The 21,445-nt window shown below is 40.4% G+C and overlaps 1 protein-coding gene and 1 long non-coding RNA gene across 4 annotated transcripts in view; one reads left to right on the top strand and one right to left on the bottom strand.

The window, feature by feature from the left end:
• The window catches only part of Znf385b (zinc finger protein 385B), a 394,076-nt gene that overhangs the window by 122,717 nt on the left and 249,914 nt on the right, over positions 1 to 21,445 (top strand). The window lies entirely within an intron of this gene.
• LOC125394829 (uncharacterized) lies at positions 26 to 5,730 on the bottom strand. Its single transcript, XR_014998782.2, has 3 exons — positions 5,537 to 5,730; positions 4,007 to 4,174; positions 26 to 3,235 (listed from the first exon to the last, which is right to left on the bottom strand). It is a non-coding gene; the product is annotated as an uncharacterized LOC125394829 (long non-coding RNA).

Here is a 21,445-nt window from a genome sequence, read left to right as displayed (position 1 = left end):
TGGAGGAAATACGGTCTCAGTTTTCTTTTAATCAAACTTGGAAATCTCCCTAAACAAGTATCAAAGTAGACAATTTGTAGATTGCTCTGCTTTCTCTCATTTCAATAATAGTAGATTATAAAGTATACAATAGTATACAAAATTTAATAAAATTATACAAACAATAGATTATAAACACTCATCTACTATACATTTACCAAATATAACCTGTAGTTGTAAGCCATATTGCTACGTAGGGTTTTATTGACCAAAGTATCATATTTGTCTTCCTTTCATCACATACATGTTTATAAAATAGTTTGTTTATAAAATAGCTTGTTTATAAAATATTTTGTTTATACAATATGTTTTTGAAACAGCTAACAACATATATTTAAGAACAAGCTGCTTGCCCATAATTAACTACTTCTGTGCTCAGGTAGTGCACACATCCTATTCGTGTATTTACCACACTACATTGTACAAGTGTGGAGAAAGCCCGACTGTGAGGGCCTGACTGTTTTGTTGACACGGGCAAGGTCTTACTAAGGCCTCAAACCGATCCATGCAGGAATGGCAGAGCAGCCCCCTCCCCCAGGATAAGGCTCAGGTGGGGATGGCAGAGCCTTTCTCTGGTCCATGCGTGGTTGTTGATAGGGTGTGCGGAATGTGCCCAACATAGCTTTCTCCCCTCCTCCCACATTCATGGCCTGAAGGCAGCTCCCCCACAGAGACAGCTCCTACCAAGATTAGCTAACTCTGTCTCCTTGATCCAAATGTACCCTAAACCCTGTTTGTTTACAATACCCCCCCACCATGTTCAACTGTACACAATAATCTTGCTGAGTTTACAGCATTGCGTGGTTTCTCCAGCGGAAACCTCAGTCCATCAAACCTCAGCATTGTGTGTGTCTGTGCATCTGTCTGTCTCTTGTCTTCATCCCCGCACTGCACACCCAGGTCTTTCCCTGGGGACTGAGCAAAGAACTTGGAAGAGAAGAAGAGTGTGAACATTGGCTTCAGGGAACGCTCAGCGGTCCGAGGAGGGAAGGCGGCCTAGAGGAGCAGGTAAAAATTGTATGAAAATTCTTCTTATACAGGTGAAAAGAAGTAGGGGAAAGAAGGAAGTAGAGAGGAACAAAAGTGAGGATACAAAGACCAGAAGGAGCGTGATTCTAAGGCCGAATATAAAATACTGGGACAAGGTGGGCATAGTGCCACGCGCCTTTAATCCACCACTTGGGGAAACTGAGGCAGGAGTATCTCTGTGCATTTGAGACTAGGCAGGAGGACCTCTGTGAGTTTGAGGCCAGCCTAGACTAAATAGAGAGACCCTGTATCAAAAGACAGGATGATGGGGGCAGGAGGGACAAGTAGACTCTAGAGACAGGCGGCCATAGGTCGGTGCTTTGGTAGTTCTTCCGGAAACCTCAGAAGTGGTGGGAGCATTGGAGTTTTCTAGGTTTGGAGCTGTATTTGGGGGTGTGCCTTTAGTTTTCAGGGGAGCAGATGCTTAGTTTGTCTACTTTGGAAAGGATTAGGAGAGAAATTGAGTAGCAGAGATAGGCTGAGGTTTCTTCAGCCAAGAGCCCAGACCTCCTGATTCCAGGTTTCTGTCCCTATGTCACCTGTCATTTCTTCATTCCCTTGCCATCCCCAGTTAGGTCCATGTCCCTGAATCCATGTATGGATGTAGCACACCAAGCCTGTCCGCGCTCTATGCGCTACCATACAGTTCATGAACTGTGCAAGGGGCTGGAGATTTAAACACACAAAGACGCACAGACAGAGACACGGGTCATCCTTGAACAGGAATATAAGCTCCAGGGGAGCTTATATAGGAATCTTTAACTGATAGCCATGTTCCAGCCAAGCGCACCAGAAACCACTCCCCTGCCATCAGGAACTCCTGAGGGTCTCGTGCTCAGAGCAGCTGCAAGCATTACAAGTTGTTTACCAGAAATTCAGGATCTGGGGGGGTTCATAGCTCCCAACATATGGACCTGAAACTACATATTATGTTTAAAATCATCTGTCTCACATACATGTGAGTATCTTGGGATCAGTGTCTTGGTCCTTCAACTATGTGACCCTGACTGCAATACCTGGGCACAACATGTGATTCATTCAGAACTCTAACTAGAGAATAAGGCACACCACATAGGATCTGTGAATGCTTCTGAGAGCTCAATACATTGATAGTGTTGGTCTTATTATGCTCATTCTTCCCTGTGCATTTGTACCTGTATGTGCGCCTAGGTATATGGAGAGGTCAGAGGTCAATGCTGCATGTCCTCCTTAATCATTCTCCACCTTAAAGTTTTGAGACAGGGCCTTTCGTTCAAAACCGGCATAAAACAACTTACCATTGAGGCTAGACTATCTGGCTGGCAAGCCTCCGGGGTCCTCCTGCTTCAGCCTCCCCAGTACTGGGTTAACTACACCCAGCTCTTACATGTGGTCTGGGGCTTGAACTCAGGTCATCGTATTTGTGTGGCTGGGACTTCACGGAACCTTCTCCCCAACACCAAGGCTCCCTTTTTCTAGTTACAGCCAGATACCATTTTTCTTAGTTTAAATATGAATAAGACCAAATAGTAAACAATTAGTGTATGAACATAAGCACTCTATATATTGTTGATAGGGTTTAGATTGGTTCATACATTGTAGGGTAATGTGACAATAACTATTAAAATTTAAACTGTGTGTATTTCACCACGGGGCATAGTCCATGTGCATGGTTTCGTATGCATCCAAAGGCATAAAACAAAAACTTTCCATTTTAGGTATGTATATAATACACATGTAGAATGTAGCTATAATATCATTTGTAATGGGAAATATATATGTGTGTGATTATATACACACACATATATAATACCGACATGGCTTGCCAAATTATCCTGAAGAAGAAATGAGCAAATGTCTATGCATTCCGGATGGGACACCGACAAGGAATCAAAGAAATAGCTTTGGAATTCAAGTCCAGCTTTGGAAGACAGTAAATTTATTGGCCTCATTTACAGGAAAATGAGCGGCCACCAAACAGCCGCGCTCCCGAGAGGTCCTGACTAAGCCTGGGTGATGACCTCCCCAAAGCTGCCTACAGGGAGTCCTTTACCTAACCTGTCTTCTGGATACTCAATAATCTTCTGAGACGGTATGCAGGTGGTGCAGAATCGCACACAGCCCTGGGGGCAGAGGTGGTGGCAGTTCAGGAACTGGAAGAGGCTGGAAGCTCAGGTCTGTGATCCTCCTGTGAGGACACAGGGTGGATCTTGTGACTGTCTCCTGCTGGTAGCCCCAGCTGCTCCAAAGAAGATGGTTATGGTGCTGTCATGCCCAGAGGACAGCAGCCCACACATGGCCGATGAGGATAGGGGCAACTCTTGTTAGTGTGTGTGCTGGGGTAGCACTCCCTAATTTAAATCATAAGATACATCTGTAGAAACTGACGTGTAATAATGTATATAGTATAAGGGCAAAACAATCAAGATTTAGAACTAAATGTATATTGCTATATAAAAATTGTGTGTATTTGTATATAGGCAGGGGAAAGAAAGACGGAGAAGAAAAATATGGTGCGTTCTCAGACAGTGTGCAAATTAGACTAACTTTCAACTCTGTCAGTTTCACTGGGTGATACAGACTTTATATTTGTGCTTTCGGATGTTTAACATGGCAGTTGTTTGGGGGAGCGTAACACACAATGTTCACATAGAAAAGGATATGAAAGACGCAGGGAGTGGAAGGGACACGAAAGCAATGCGATGTTATCAAAACCTCAGAAAAGCTTGTAGCATTGCCTCGTGATAACTATGGTCTTGAGCCGCGGTTAATATCTGAGGAGAGGACGCAGGACAAAAGCCATTCCACCCTGTAACTCGAAGTGGCCAGCCCGCTCACCTCTGCCCTCCCAAGTGTCTGCGCCTGAGAAGAGCCAGTATGGCCTGAGCAGGTGCTGAACTGTGCCCGTGTGAACCATTCTCCATATCTAGCCTTAGCCTGCGTGATGGTTTGTGTTTACCTCGGTGACTGCTGGGTCCTTCCACTTCAAGCATTCCTGAGTGTTCTGTCATTCACATGTCCTCTCCAGCAAACACTTGTTAGGTGGGCACCCAAAAGAGTGGGCCTCATGGGACCTAGGCTTTTTGGTGGAAATGAGACTTTCTGATGTACCCCATTGCTAGCCCCACTGCCATATAAAAAGAAGAGAGAAAGACAAAACCATATGAGAATAATAGTCCAGCATTTGTGAAATCTGCAGCCCTGACATTACTCAGCGCTCTACCGAGCTCACCAAGCTTATGGTGCACTATGGGCTTGTTGCTTATTCTTGGGCGGTTTGTGCTCAGACTCTTAAAATAGAACACTGTTTCATAACAATTGGTGATTTTACATGGAACGGTCACCCCAGAACGGACAACCTCAAGGAAGCCAACCTACACATGACCACAACCATACAATCTTATTTCTCAGTTTTTAAGTTTTGGAGTGCTTTGACTTGAACCCAGGGTCACATGACTGCTTAACGGCCAGAGAGCTCCATCCCTACACTCCTGCTGTGATCAGCTCTGTCAGGATCGCAGACGGGGATGTTCTGACCGGACCCTCAGTTTGTTCTAAGGCACCTTTGAGAACTGCTGCCTAAAGGGGTTTGCAATCTACAGGCAACGATAAGAGGCTTTGAGAGAACGTACCAGGTGATTGATAGTGAAAGCTTATGGCAGGGTTTGGATTTCACTCTCAACCCCGACTCCTGTGAGCTGTGTGGCAGAGTCCAGTTGTGTCGGCGAGAAGGGTAAATTAAACCACCTCTGTCAGAAAGACTGATTCAATGCTAAAAACATGGAGCTGTGGGAAGGATAAAAGCGGTGCTGGATTCCTCTTCTGAACAAACTGGGCGCAGTACTAGCCAGTCCCAAACTGGAGGTCAGTGATTCTCAACCCCTTTGGAACGGAATGGCCCTTTCACAAGGGTCGCCTATCAGATATCCAGTATATCAGATACTTAGAGTCGTAACAGTAGCAAAATTAAAGTTATGAAGTTGCTCATATGCACAGAATGAAAATAATTTTCATAACACAAGGAACCATATTAAAGGGTCAAAGTATTAAGAAGGTTGACAACCACTGATATAGGTTGAAGGCAAATGTGTGTACATTTAGATAAAGAAATGGATGTATTTCAGTCAAATAAATAAACCATTTCTAAAAGTTTAATTCATTTGAAGTATGGATTCTCATGTTTAAAGTAAAAAAGAAATCCCAGTAGGCTATCTGGCTTTTGTTTCCTTGGGATGTGCTGGCCGTTATAGGAAATCAGTGTGCGGAGGGCATCGCTCAAACTCGCTCTCTGGATTTAAGCTTCTCCCCCAATCCGTACTCCTTGTCTCTGTATCATCACAACCGCTACTGCTTTCCACTAAACCTCCTGTGTATAGAGTCCTTCCCCAGTCCTCCACGTATTCATTTACATGACTATTCAGAACCTTCTATTAAGCATAAATTTTTCCTAATTACTTTCATATCAGTATAGAAATAATAGCCAACTTACAAACGAGCTCTGTTGCGAGAGCTGATTTGCCAGTTCATTTGTGGTTTTGAAGCATCTTTCTTTTAGACTTAGAATTTTAAGTTAGGTTTGGGTGTCAGAGCCAGCTAAGTTCTAGCGGGGGCTGGTATCAGAGATATTAATGCATGAGTTCCACAGGAAAAATAGAATTTACCCGTGTAATAGAAAGGAGTGAGATAAAGGTTCCAGGGGGCAGGGCCTAGGAAGCATGAGTAGGAACTGAAACGGACCTGGTGAGGTGAAGTCAGCGTTTACGACATCTTTCTACCATTGCGTGGCATGAAGTCTTGAGGGATAGAAGAATGAAGGGGGGGCTCTTGGTAGGTGGTGGTCATGTGATCTACCAGTAACATGGGGCACTTTTAGGAGTTATTAAATACTAAGCCAGGGTCCTAGGCATCAACTCAACACTGCCTCCTACTGGAATGTATGGCTGCTTGAGTAGGGGGTGCTGTGAATCTTAAGGTTTTCCCCTGCACGCACATCAGGTAGATCAAATAGAACTTTGGATGTTTTTAATTTAACAGCTTATAATGTAACAACTGAGACAGTCCTGCCCTTGGATCCCTTTGCTGCTTCGTCTCTGACCTTACTTAGAGCTAACAGTCACATGACCCTGATAGCCCTGCACTTAGGACATTGCAGAAAATGACTATTTCACACAAGCCAGTGCACCTCCAGTGTGATCATGACCAGGTTCGCGCTGTCCTGGTGAAGACTGCGATTCCAAACCTGAGAACACAAGATCCGCCCCTTTGGTTTCCCACCTGAGAGACTTACATATGTTACAGACTCCATTTCTGCAAGTGTTTGGCGCTCCTAAGATTCTGTTTCCTTGGAGTCTCCAGCGAGATTGGGTCCACCCCGAGCTGTTTCAATTGCATTTGATCACGAGGAAAGTTCTGTTGGTTGTCAGTGATGTTAATATTGGCTTGATTAGTTCAGTTCTAGCTGTGTTGCCTGTTTACCTGTTTGAGGCTCTTTTTTTTTTCTTCTTTGATGTCCTAGGAAATTAAACATTTCCTTTTGGGATTTTTGGGAAATTTGAACTAAAAAAAAGTGAATTTCCTCCATTTTTTCTTTATGAGTGTAGAGGAATATCTTCATTAGTTTTCTTTAATCCAGATTTGACTCCAGAGTAAAGGTCTCACATGGACTAGATTTTCCTTGAAACCCTCCCTGCTTTCACTGTGCTCTGTTAGAGTGTCTTGTTTGCTACCCTAAATATAAACTAGAGGAGTCTTTTCAAAGCTGTTACTTTAAAAGTAGGATTGAAGGGCATTTTAAAAGACCTTGTGTTGTTGTAGTCTAAGAACTGCCTAACTTACCTCTTAGCAAGAAGAATTTATAGCTGGGCTTTTAAATAGGGGTAATGTGGCTGTTTGGAGAGAATGTTTCCTTATTGATCTTCCTTCCTTCCTTCCTTCCTTCCTTCCTTCCTTCCTTCCTTCCTTCCTTCCTTTCTTCCTTCCTTCTAACCTTCCTTCCTTCCTTCCCTCCTTCTCTCCCTCCCTCTCTCTCTTTCTTTCTTTCTTTCTTCTCTCAAGACAGTTTTCTCTGTGTAGCCCTGGCTGACTTGGAACTAGCTTTGTAACCAGGCTAGTCTCAAACTCACAGAGATCTGCCTGCCTCTGCCTCCTGAGTGCTGGGATTAAAGTCACGTGCCTTTTTTTGTTTCTGTTTTTATTTTGTTTCTTTTCATATTTTAAGACAGGGTTCCTCTGTGTTTGTGACTTTCTGAATTTCTCTGAAACTCACTTTGTAGACCAGGCTGACCTTGAACTCAGAGATCTGTCTACTTCTGCCTCCCGAAAGCTGGGGTTAAAGGTGTGCACCACCACCGCCCAGTCTATTCTGTCTGAGCTTTGCTGCAGTGAGTTTATGATATCATCATTACTGGTTGGTGACTGCGGTACAATAACCGGACTGAAGACCTCTTAGGACTCATTTCTTCTGTTAAGTTTGCAAACCTCCATAGATACAAAATAAATGGAATAACCCCTGTATCTTACAGAGCACCACGGTTTAAAGTTAGAATTCAACAGCAACACTAATTGCAGAGAACCTACACACTCATGGAAACTGAACAGTGCTCAACTGAGTCACCCCTGGGTCAAGGAAAAAATAAGGAAAGAAATTAAAGACTTCCTGGAATTCAACAAAAATGAAAGTACAACATACCCAAACTTACAGGACACTAAGAAAGCAGTGTTAAGAGAAAAGTTCATACCACTAAGTGCCTACATATGGAAAGTGGAGAAATCACACAGTAGCGACTTAACAGTACACCTGAAAGCTCTAGAACAAAAAGAATCAGACTCACCCAGGAGTAGATGACAGGAAAGAATCAATTTGAGGGCTGAAATTAATAAAATAGAAGCAGAGATCATTTATTACTCTAACTAATTGCCTTTAAAATTCAAGTCCCTTTTATCCAAAATGGAATTTGGGGCAATTATTATTATTATTATTATTATTATTATTATTATATAGTTAATTATATTAAATATAAAAATAACTATTATTATTGAGACAAAAGCTCACTGTGTAGCCCAGGCTAGTCTCTAGCTCACAGCAATTACCCTGTTTTAGCCATTCTGAGTTTTAGGAGGAATGTGTTCTGGTTTTTTTAGCATTCTTTAATAGCCAAGTAAGCTAAGAAGAACTCTAAGATAGTTGTCATATGACTTCGTATGTGCTTCTTATTATTCTCATACAGTCTTTTTAAAATTTAAAATTACATTTATTTATTTATGTACCTGTGTCAAAACTTACATGTGGAGGCCAGAGGACAACTTTCAGGAGTTGGCTCTTGCTGTGGGACAATGGTCTGTACCCTGTCACTTGTATTTTAAATAAATGCTGATTGACTTAGTATCCAGGCAGGAAGTAAAGGCGGGGCAATGAGAATTCTGGGAAGAGGGAAGTTTCAGTCTACAATCGTCACCCAGATAGAGAGGAAGCCAGACATAGAGCAAGCAAAATGTGACTGCCTCACTGAAAAAGGTACCAAGCCACGTGGCTAGCTCAGACAAGAATTATGGGCCAATATAAGTTATAAGAGTTAATAAGAAGCCTGAGCTAATGGGCCAATCAGTTTATAACTAATGTAGACCTCTGTGTGATTTCTTTGGGACTTAACGACTGCAGGAACCAGGCAGGACAGAAACCTTAGTCAACAATCTTTCTTTTTCCATTATGTAAGTCCTGGGGCTCAAACTCAGGTTGTTGGTCTTGGTGACATGGTCCATTGCCAGCTGAACTGTCTAGACAGCTCTTCCATACCTTCTCCAAGATCGACTTTCTCAGTAGTATAAAAGAAAATTTATAATGATTTTGACTTTCTACAGAATTGACTACTTTAAGGATATGAAGGATTAAATGACAAATTATTGTTGAGTTAACGGCACTTGAAGAGTTTAATCATGGGCATTTTATTCAGGCAAATTCCTCATTGATTTTTGTCTGAAAGAGTCAACGTCAACCAAAGGGCATCTGTTCTCTGCGAATGGGAATGAGCTGCCGCACTTGATTGAAGATTCAGGACACTTGTTGTGGTGCTCTTCCGTGATGTCTTCAAGCGCCCGTAGTGTTTGCTGTCATCAATATTCATGTACTTTACTACTAAATATCCTTTTTATAGACTTCACAAAAATGCCCCAGTGATGCGATTAGTCACCCAGTGAAACCTGCTGTCTCCAAGCTATCTGGGCATCTGCTCCCAAGTGAGATTTCCTCAATGCCAAAATAAATCTTTCAGTCACTTTATGGTAGTTTTGATGTGAACCATATGGCTTAAGTACAGAGAATTTAGGTGTCATGTGATGTTTTTTCGTGGTAGTTATTCAAATAGGCTTTTATTTGTATATACTCGTGGCTTATATTTTGAATCATTTGATTTTCTCATTAGGCTTGGTTTTGGATATAATTATTTATATCCAAATCAGTCTGTTTTAAGATTTTATATATAATATATATGTATGATTAAATCAATCTATTTTAATATTATAGCTATTTTTGACGATGAGCATTTATTGCTGTTCCCCATGATTGATTGTTGTGGGTTATTTGTATACTGTGAAGATGCTGTGATGGGTTTAATAAAAAGCTGAAAAGCCAACAAGCTAGCCAGAAAAGATAGGTGGGACTTCTGGGCAGAGAGAGAAATCTAGGAGGAAGAAAGGTGGGTCGCCAACCGCATGCAGGAGGGAGCAGGTTGGGAAATACAGAGAAAAGGTAACAGAGCCACATAAAAGAAGGTAGAGCAGTAGATACGGGTTTAGTTCTAAGACCTAGGTAGGAACGAAGCTAAGGCCGAGCTTTCATAATTAATAATCAGTCTCCGTGTCCTTGTTTGTGAGCTGGCCGCCCAAAGAAAAGTCAAATTACAATTGATCCTCAAAAGCCCAGAAATATTTATAATTGTGGCCACCATGTTTTCCAGGTACAGCTCAATCAATTGTATAGATTCCTTCCTGCTTTGTTATAAGTGTGTGCTATAACGTCCCAGGATGGCACAGATGACACCAATGCTCCACACATTCTGTGAGCAAAAAATCAAGTGAGCTTCATTTTCTATTTAGAAGTTCCTTTTTAGAAAGATGAAAGTGAGGGGTATTTTAAGTAGAATAATTGAAATTCAACCCCAATTGTTAGCTACTGGATTCAAGGAAGAAAGGTCTTAGAAATAGAGAGGGAATTTGATACACTCAAAGCATCGCTGGTCTTTTATTGGTGTTGAGGATTTGCTTACCTCATTGGAAATGATCACACTAGTTCGGGTGTCCCATGAAGCACACACATGGAACTCTTACTGTGACAACAGGGTTAATGTTTCAGGATGACACAACACATTCACTTGAGTCAGAGTTGAGGAATACAGGGGTATAACGGAATTGCTGTCTCCCTTTGGCATTAACTGGCTCAGTGTCCAGTGTCCAGTCCTTATCCAGTTATGTGACCTCATCAATGATCGATGGCTTGGTTTCTTCTTTTGTAAGAAAATATCTGTCTTATAAATCACTAAAGATGCTGTAGTATATGATGTGGTGTCTATACAGATAATGCGTAAAACACGGAGGTAGTATTATTACTGGTGCAGTAATCAACAAGTTCCAGGCTACTCTTGTGTGAAAATGTTAGATTTTGCCATCACAGATTGAGGTAGAAACCTTGGATAGCCACAGGAAAGACTGATGTACAAAACAGCCACTCAGCTCTCTCACTGCGGTTTCCTGAGGTCTTGTTGGGTACTAACCATGATAAAATGATTTTTGTAATTGCATTTAATGTTTAAAAACTAACACCCGCTCCCAATGAGTTGCAAAGAGTAACTGTCCCAAAGGCACAGAGTAAGTCTTCTAGACTTATCTGTGTGTCCTATGAAACAGTAGTGTACTGACTAGTTTTGTGTCAACTTCACACAAGCTAGAGTCATCAGAGAAGAGGAAGCTGCAGTTGAGAAAATGTCTCCATAAGATGCAGCTATAAGGAACTGTGGGTAGGGTCATCCCTGGACTGGGTGTCCTGGATTCTATATGAAAGCAGGCTGAGCAAGCTATGGAGAGCAACCAGTAAGGAGCCCCTCTCCATGGCCTCTGCATCAGCTCCTGCCTCCATGTCCCTGCCCTTAGCGAGTTCTGCCCTCACTGATTTTGATGATGAACTGTGGTATGGAACTGTGAGTTCAATAAACCCACATGAAGCGGTCTCTGAGACCCCAAATAATGATACCATGACAAGGAATTTTAATGAAATGGATGATAACCCTGCCACTCTTTATTTTATTTTATTTTTTTTATTTTTTATTTTTTTTGGCAAACTTGGATTTTGTAGTTGTAGTAGAGGAAGTCAGGGGTGTTGCACGGAGATAGAGTGTTTAAAATGACCATAATCTCGTCTGCAAGTGGGCAAAAGTCAGAGCCATGAATTTGCTCTCGCAGGATAGAAGCGGCGCAGCCTTGCAGACCTCACTCTCGGAGGACTGTGCATCTTCTGTGTGACGGGAAGAAAATGTGCTGTGGTCCATGTTTCCCTGCTACCGTTTTAAATACACTGAGGATTATCTGACATCCTTGGACTGAAACGTCTCCACAGCTGGAGCATAGTTATTGCTATCAGACGCTTACATACTATTTTTCAGCCTTTTCCAAACAATTTGAATAATGCATTCTTTTGGTTAAATTTATGTGCCTCCACTTGTCAATTCTGTACCATTTCGTTTCAATTTCACACTGCAGAGCAGTGTGAAACTGACAGTCAAAGCTAGAAAAATAGAGAACATTATGTCTACCTACCAAATTTATGGCAAAAAAAGCCAGTACCTTAATTTATAGCACATAGGGAAAATGCCTATAAATGGTCTTCTTGTGTATCTGCGTCTCTCAAGGGAAAAAATGTGGATGCATATGTAAACATGTTCTAAAATACACATTTTGTATATGTGCCAATTTTAAGGTATTTAAATCTTTTGTAACTGACTAGCTACAAAAAATATGTCATAGGATATACGGTTAAAGCAGTATTTTCATTTGTAATTAATCATTTCATTGGGAATTTATGTTATCTATGCTTGAGTATTTTTACTTGACATTTTTAAATACTTAGGTGTTTAGAATAAGATTATTTTGATTCAATAGTATACATAGAATCTTTAATCACACAGTCATCTTTTCTTACTAGAATGAGGTTTAAAAAACTATGTCTATGTAATTTTGATCTGATAGGTGAAATTAAATAAGCATTAAATGAGTTTAATTAATGTTGCATAGCTTTTGGTAGGCATACAATGATGTTAATTTATTGCAATGCTTATTTACTTGTGTATTGTACAGATAATTCTTATGAATTATATACATGTATATGTCTACTAGTAGTGATGTAAGTTCAGAATTTTCATAAGAAGTGCATTGAAGGTATAGATAATATGGTCAAGTGGTCTAAATGAATGCATTAACTGTGATATATTAATGGCTTGAGTTACAAAAACTTTGTTAACAATTTTTATCAAAATAACCTCTCTGAGTATGCAGGTACTGGTTTATACATCAAAGCTGATAGAACCATACTCATTTTCTTCCCTTCTAAGCTTACAGTCTAGACAGCATTATTTATTTGAATTTGGCTTATGGGGTCAAAATAATTACCCTCCTTCTAAAAGAGCTTCCATTTCATATTTCTGTTTTGCAAAGTTAGCTTCCTCTGATAGCCTTATGCCAAAAGTACATGGAGGTAATATTCCCTTAATATGATTTCTAATGTTCTAAACACTGTGTGTAACTAACCTGTTTGAAAGGCTTTCTAGTCTATAAACCCTCATAAATAATTTTGTGATAGATTTATTGGGGCTTTTAATAGTTTCTTCCCTCAACGTACAAATTATGAGTGATGCTACCATGTCAGGCTTGTCCCTGAAGAGCTCACATTAAAATGCTTTTGAGAAGTTATTCAACTAAGCCTTTTAATTTAGTGTTGTAGATTTTGGTCTGGTAACCAGGTTATCATGGCTCCTCCTCTCACTTCCCGAATCACTTGGCATTGTTCCTTTTAGCTTTCATGGAGACAAGATTATGCTAATGGCTAATACTGGCAGAAGCTAGTCTTTGTATAGTAGATGAACAGAGACTTCTATGAGTTCTGGATTCTACCATTTTATTGTTTGGGTCCAACTTTGGTTGTCCAAGCAAAGAGGTTACACTAATCAGTGCGCTAAGGACATAGAGAATTTTCACAATGTTTAATATAGAGCAGTTTCAAGAGATAGATACAGTTTTGAAATTTCAAGCCAAATTATCTGTTTACCTAACGTCTGATTCCAAGGTAAAACCTTCCTGTGGACGCTTCGTTTCCTCCTTTGCTCTCAGAAGTGCTTCTTGCTTGCTGTCTCATGCTCCTGTGGAGCTCACCAGCACTCCCTCCCCCCAAAGAGGGGCTTGCCTTAGTCCACTATCTGTGCTTACCCACTCATATAATTTTTACTTATTGATATGCTGCTTTAGTTTTTTCTTTATTCATTGTGTTCCATACTTTCATCCATCCTTTAGATAATGGGCAGGTTGACTTTTCCTCTTCTTGGTTTGAAGAGACAGCATTGCTTCCGCTCACATACACACAGGTGCCAGAGGTCACCTCCTTAGGACAGACTGTGTCCAAGAAGTGACAAGGTAGGAGCTAGGAATGTGCAGTTTCAGCCTGACAGGGGAATTTTTATCTGTCTTATTCATGGAGTGGCCTCTGAATGGTACCAGATGCATACATAGTAGGCAATCAGTTAATGACGATGGAATGAACGAACGGAAGCCCAGCATCTCCCTACCTGAGCTGGCAGTTGACTCTGTCACCAGCAGCAGTGGAGTGTTCTATTGTGTCACATCCTTGGCAACCCTTGAAACTCTCTCACTTTTTAAAATTGTTGACAATCTGGTGGTACCGAAGTGCTGTGCCATTGGGGATTTCATTTGATTTCCCTGGTAGCTGCTGTTGTCGAATACCTTTTCATGTTTACTGGCCATTTGTGTTCCTTCTGTGAGGTTCCTGTTCCTACACAGTGAACGTCTTAATAGAATCATTAGCTTCAAAATTGTTACTCATGGTAGATACTTAGGTCCTACAGGTTACTGGTGTTTTTCAGTTTATTTTTCTTCATTGCCAGTTTATTTTCATGATATATGGCTTACATTTCTATTCTTTCAGCTGCCTTTTGAGGGAAATTAAACCTTATTTTAAATGTATTCAAATGTTTCTATTGCTGCTGTGGTCTCAGAAAGTTTATCATGCACCAGGGTCATAGACCACTCATTTAATGCCTTTTCCTTCCTTCTAGATAGGAAGGATATGGAATAACCAGTTGTTCAAGAGCCGCTCAGTGAACAGTTCCTTCTTACTCCCTCTCAGTACTCACCGTCCTGAAAGTCAAGCCAGTCTAGATGGTGAGATAGTTCTCCATGCTCTTTCTTGTCCACTGGTCTCCCTGTCCCTACACCATACCATATATCTGTAACATCTGTGAACTTATACAAAGTCTTTATATTTTTCAAGGTCAAATGCTAGGAAGCTATAAAGACTGTTTTTACTTTACTATTTTTCAAAGAGTCACAGTGAAGTTTTGTATGACAGATATAATATGTATCATGTTGAAACAGTCAGCTTGGGCTGCCATAACAAAATTCCATAGACCAAGAGGCTTAAATAGCCTGTATTTATTTTTCACAGTTTTAGATTGGGGTACCAGGATTCCTTCTGAAGCCTCCTCCACTGGCATGTGATTGGCCACCACCTGCTTTGTGTTTACAGGACCTGTCTGGACCACCCAGGAAAAGGACACTCTCCTGACACTGTGGGGGGGTGCACTTCGGCTTTCTTCCTAGTGAATGGAGACAGAAGTAGGAGGTTTGTCTTGAGTTTGAATCCAGCCTGGTCTCCATAGCAAGTTCCAGGTCAGCCAGAGATTCACAATACAGCTCTGTCCCAAGACAAACAAACAGTAACCAGTAAAAGAAGGAGGAGGAACAGAATATCCTACTAGATGGGTGCCTTTTCCCTTGGGTCTCACTCACCCTGAATGTCTTCCTTGGAGGCGTTGTCTCCCAGTACAGACATTCTGGGGGTTCAGGCTTCCACATATGATTCTACTGTTATGTTTTAGAAAAAACACATCTCTTGGATATTTGATCTTTTTATTCCAGTCTTGAGTCGTCTTATCTAAACTGTGTGGCCTCCTCCATAAAGTTACGTCTCTTCAATGTCATTCTGCAAGTTATGCCCCTCTTGACTGTCCACATCTAGGTGTTTTACATGCTCTTTTATTGTTTCAAGTATACAGTCTTATAAATTAGATTGATTAATTTACTAATTCATCAATTTAGCCTATTACTAGTGGTACTTTTTTGTCTTGACATCTGTTTTCTTTGATGTTAATGTAATTTGTCGTACTTTATTTTATATCTCTTAGGAAGGCATGCCACATATGTGGGTTGTGCTTGCTTGTGTGTTTGTTCTGAACATGACCTGGAGAGTTCGGTTTACTCACACATAGGGAAACCTTACAAACCTCCATTTCTCTCCTATCAGCTTATCGCAGGCTTCGCCTTCCCCATTTTCTTTCTTCGTTTCCTTATTTCTGCATGCTTTTTGGATGGAATGAGCTTGCCTTTGCTCGGCATTCCCTTTAAATCTTCAACATGTTCAAAAGTCGTGTATTCTGTAGTTACTTACTTAGTCGTTCCTCCATATATTTCAGCATAACATTGTCCAAATCATTGCTTTTATTATTCTGATAATTAAGTCATTCCTAAATTTGTATTTTTATGGTTGGTCAGTTTTTAAACTGCAGGGCTACCCCTCTAGATATTATTGTTACTGTTCCTGCTTTTAGATTTATGGCTTGAGATGTTGCTGATTCTAAATTTGTTTTGCTCGTGGTGATGATCTTGGATTTACCCTGTATCCTGTTATTATTTCCTTGGACACATACTAAGACGAATGTGGGCGTTAAGACAGTTCTGTTCTGCTTATTGTGAAGATAACTCCTGCTCTGGGCTAATTAACAAAACCAAAGGTTGATGTGATTGCAAGTGTATGAAAACACAACCTCAGCTTCCTCCAGGTGGTTCCCTCATGATTGTGTATGTACACATACCATGAAAGGCGGTTGGAAGTATTCTCTCTGGTAGGTACAAAATATGGTTCCCTTATTCACAAATAAGACCGCTGTTAAATAGGCTGTATTTGTTTGTGGGATCCCATTTTTCAGAGCTGAGTTGTTGAACATAGTCTTCTGGGAGGTGGGGAGCAATACCTGAATTGTGTCTAAACTTCTCTTCCACATTCGAGGCTCTCATACAGACATGATATGTATCCTGACGAATCTCTGTAAGTAAACCTGGCAGCGGTTAAGACCAATGTATCCTATAGATGTATAGGCTAGTCTAAACTGAACCTGAGACTCTTACAAAGAGGACACTGTGGTCCACATGTTTTTGTTTGTTTGTTTGTTGTTTTCTGTAGTATGGTTTATCACTTGTTCTTCAAGATCAGATGACAGTAAACAAGTGTCTCCTTGTATGTCATCTGTTGTTTTGGCTGCTGAGGCAAAGGCAGCACAGTGTGTGTCAGGGAGAGGACATGGGCTGTGTATAACAGCTGCACAATGGAAGAGGAGGGGAAGGTCTAACCCCTTGTACTGACGCAGAGAGATATGAGGGCAAAGCAAGGCTGGGGGTAGCGGCTCGTGAACGTCGCAAGTGTCCCCTTCCATCTCTGTTGACTTATGAAATGGAAACCTAAGTATTAAATAGGCAAACACAAGGGAGAATTTGTCCTTGATTCCCATTGAATTGTGGGTTAGGTCTTATGAATGAAGGCAGGAAGGGAAGACCTACTGAACGTGGTTGCTCACCAAGTACGGGTACCCAGGAAAGTACAACGGGAGGCAAGGCATGGGCTGAAGGCAGTGACTTGCAGAAATTCCTCCTGCAGGCACCTCAGCCAGCTTGAGGGTTCCGGAGGGGCGGTAGGTCTATTGCAGAGGAAATACAATGCGCAGGTTATTATAAGACAGGCAGAGTGAATAAGTTTGCACTTTCTACATCATCTCTCATTTCTGTTCCTGTTACTTCTGTAAGCGATTACCTTTAAAATAAAAATGGCAATTTGTGAAAATACAATATGCACAGAAATAGTTATTTTAAGACCATTCCTTCATAATCCTCAGTGTTTCTTTTGATGAGTTTCTGTCTAATGAAATATAAAAGTACCTGTGTGTGTAGCTCAAAGGACAGCGATTATAATTGTTCTATAATGATAGAAATATATATTTATTTCCTAAAAAGTGAGGAAAGCATTTTAGGTGTTGCTGTTCAGACAAGTGAAGCTAAAATTCTTGTTATGTTTGTGTTAGCATGATAATTAATGAATAAAATCATGGATTAATGTTTTCTCCATTGATTAGCTGTCAGTAAAGATCTCTCCGCTAAACAGCAATATTCTCTGTGTTACTAAAGATCACTTACTAATTTATACTTTATATCTTACCATATTTAAAACATTGACAGAAATAATAAAATGTCATTAATTAATTTGTTAATGTAGTTCACAGCTATCATTAGCCCAGCATAGCTTAGGCAAGACAGTCGGCCACCTATCATGAAGCCTGTTCTCCAAGTCATTTAATGCCAAATGCATCTTCAGATGGTAGCATTAATCTGTGGAAGGAGAAATTGTTTTCAAGAATTTTAAAACCTTTATGCAAATAATAGTAGCTAATGACAAATTCGTTTTTAAAATATCCAACCAACCTTCCAATAAGAAATACACATTAGCTGGAGGCTCTGATTATTCCACCAGCAAAGTTTATATGTTAATGTGATCACAGCCTTGACTGCACTGAGGTTGGTGTACTCCTGTGTCTGAATCTGCTTGACCGTGGTTTTGTATTATATTCCTGAAAAGAAAACTTCCTTGTGATTTTTCCCCCATTAATTTTAAACGACAAACATCTCATATTTGACATATTTTTTTTATTTATTTCTAGTTCGAGTATGAGCCCACTTTTAAAATAAATGGAAAGTGTAAGTGAACTGCGGTTATTAAGTGAGCTTGTGTGAAAATACTCGTCTGAGGGCTGAGCGTGGCTACTCAGTGTCTGTCTTACCATGGTTGACTGCACTAAACTTCATAATCACGGGGGCCTCATTCCGGTCAGGTGAGCCAATAGCTTCAATCAGCACGAGCTGGCCGGCAGAGATGTGAACACATGCTGGCCCCTGAGAGTTGGCGGCATGGAGATGCGTTGTTAAGTTTCAGCGCGATGGTGGAATCCTGAGAGGACTGCCGACGCCAGGTCCGCGGCACCGCAGCTAACGAGCCGGAGGGAGTTTACTTTAATGAGGTAGTTATTTATAGTTGATTAGTTTCAAAAGCGTGGTGCAGAATGGAAACAAGTTAAGTGGTGCCCGAGAATCTACAGAAAGTGCCGTGCTTACGATGGAGTCCCAACCCTAGAGTGAGATTTCCAGGCTGTTTCCTCACTACTCTCTGGCATGAGGTTCTAGGTTATATAAATACACTTTGCTTTCTCTAATTACAAAGGGAGCATATGCTCAATCTTGAAAAAAAACCCACAAAACAGCAAACAGAACCCACTTATAGTTCCACTATGCAGACAGAGCCTCAGACAACATTTTAGTGTGTCTCGTTTCTCTCTCCCAGTGCTGGGGAGGATGTCCTCTTTTATCCACAACCCTCCTGGAGGTCTTTTTCTTCCTTATTGTTTCTTGTAGATTTTTACAAATTACCTCTATTCTACCAGGTATTAAAATTCAAAATTCCCAGATTATCATTTGCATTTAGTTTTATATTATCTTTTGCCTTTTAATGTCTATATACTTTGACATTTTAAATTTTGTATGATATTTTTCTCTCTTACATCCTTACATACTTACATATTTGATGCTGTACTTGATTGTCCTAAAAGCATGTGAATACTACTTACCTGTATTTTCTTCTAGAGTTATTTTTATGCCAAAAATAATACAAGATTTTCATTAAGATTTAATTTTCCTTAGATGATAACCTTAACACCATCATTGAAGCAATTTTGGGTCCTATCATTACTATCGCTATTGTTACAGTTTTCTGAGACTAGATCTCACCACTTAAACTAAGCTGGATCCAGACTCACAGCTCTCTTCCCTCAGCCTTTTAAGCGGTGCTATTACAGACACGTGCCACCACACCTAGCTTCTCAGAATCTTAAATGCCATTGTAGTCATGTTATATTATATTTTTTGATTATAATTACATTCCATGAATTTTCCTTGAGTTTTTATCTGATATACCACGTATTTAAAAATCATTTGATATCACTTCTGATCACATAGTAAAAATAACCTATTAAAATACCTCAGAAGTTATTATAGTTTAAGTCTCTTAGCCTATTTCAGCAAAACTTACCCTATGCTGTAATTTATTTAATATCTATCAGTTTAGCACATTGTGCATGTGTATGTGTGTTCGTGTAACTTCTCTTTTCCTATATAAATAGTACTTAAGGTTGATAAATCAGATCTGAGAAATCCTCAAAACTGGTCAGTATGCGGCTGCTGAGATGGCTCCGTGGTGAAATAAGCTTTTGCTCTTACAGAGAACCTGAGTTCACCTCCCATGACCCACCTTGGGCAGCTTCTAAGTGCCGCAAACTCGGGCTCCAGAAAGGATCCAACACCCTCTTCTGGTCTCCATGAGCACTCCACGCATGTAACACATGGCCATGATCTCTCTCTCTCTCTCTCTCTCTCTCTCTCTCTCTCTCTCTCTCTCTCTTTCTCAGCGCACACACACACCCCAAAATAGGTGAGTTTATTACGTGGATGTTTTAAATTTTCATCTAACATAATGTCTAAAACTGAATAGAACTTTTGAGGCAAAAGAAGTGAGATCCTCCTCAAGACTGTTTGCATTGTGAGTGCTAGGAGTGCAACTCAAACGAATCAAAGATAAAAGGTCATTTATAGGAGCTGGAGAGATGGCTCAGAGCTTAAGAACACTCGCTGCTCTTCCAGAGGTCTTGAGTTCAATTCCCAACAACCACATGGTGGCTCACAGCCATCTATAATGAGATCTGATGACATTTTAGATCTGGTATTCAGGCAGACATGCAGACAGAACACTATATACATAATAAATAAATATTTTTAAGAAAGGTAATTTATTGGTTTATTGTATAAGCCAGTGGTGCTGTTAAGAAGACACCCAGATGGTCCTAAAGACTGCAATTAATGTGTGTGTCTTCCACCTGTAGGCATACCTTCAGAAGCACACTTTGGACCCTAAGAGGGTCTTTTCATGTGGAGAAAAGCAGGTCACTGGCAGACCCAGACTCTTGAGCTTAGCGTGCTTGGTAAGAAGAGGAGTCCCCTAAAATAGACACTTGTCAGTCCCCAACTTTCATTGGCTTTTCCTGCGTTTGCACGAACTTACAAGGTCTGGGAAGTGTGTGTGTTGCCAACCTGGATAACATTGTCTTCTCTGTGGTGAAAGTTGGGGGTGACAGCAGGAGCCCACACATCTTGACCTAGAATTGAGAACTCCCCTAAGGCCCCCAAACTACAGAGAAGATAGGAAGTATGGGAAATCACCCACTGTGAAGGTAGATTTGCCAAGGATACTAATACAGGTGAGCTTCTGAGCCTGTTAAATGCACAGTCCCTGAAAATAACCACAGTGCCTCCTGGATGCTCCATTAGCGTGCACAAGGGTATATTTTATGGATAGTTCACTCAGAGTTGACTTAAAGCACCGTCATCTGTTCAGACTTCCCCTCCGACACATTTTGAACAACTCTTTGGCCTGATTAAAGCCATTATTTAGGTCAAAGAGTTGTATCATTTTTTTATGGCTGAATAATATATCCGTGTGTGTGTGTATGTGTTTTTACACACAAATGTATGTGTGTGTATATATATGTGTAGATATGTATATGTATATATATATATATATTGTCTATTGATAGATGTCTAGTTTAATGCCATTTCTTGGTCAAAATGTCTAGTGTTACAATACACATGTTAATGTTTGTGTATCTGTGCTGTATCAATCTCGTTTTCCTTTGGATACATGCCGAGTAGTGGGATTGCTGGATTTTATGGCAGTTATCTCTCTGCTTTTTTAAAGGAGAAAGGCAGGCATAAATAACTTAAAGGGATATGTTACTTTTAGTCTTTCATTTTTAAAAAAGCAAGAATAGACACATGCCAACAATAATTAGTTATTTAATGTCCTACAGTAAATGAAGTAAATTTTTTTTTCACTCATCAACTTCAATTTAATATTTTATCCCCAGAGTCAAAGAAATGGTGTTTGTATATTTTGGTCATTATATATTAACTTCTATAG

This window comes from Myodes glareolus, chromosome 21, assembly GCF_982192425.1.
Source record: "Myodes glareolus chromosome 21, mMyoGla1.1, whole genome shotgun sequence".
NCBI lineage: Eukaryota > Metazoa > Chordata > Mammalia > Rodentia > Cricetidae > Myodes > Myodes glareolus.
This window is presented reverse-complemented; position numbering and strand designations above follow the sequence as displayed.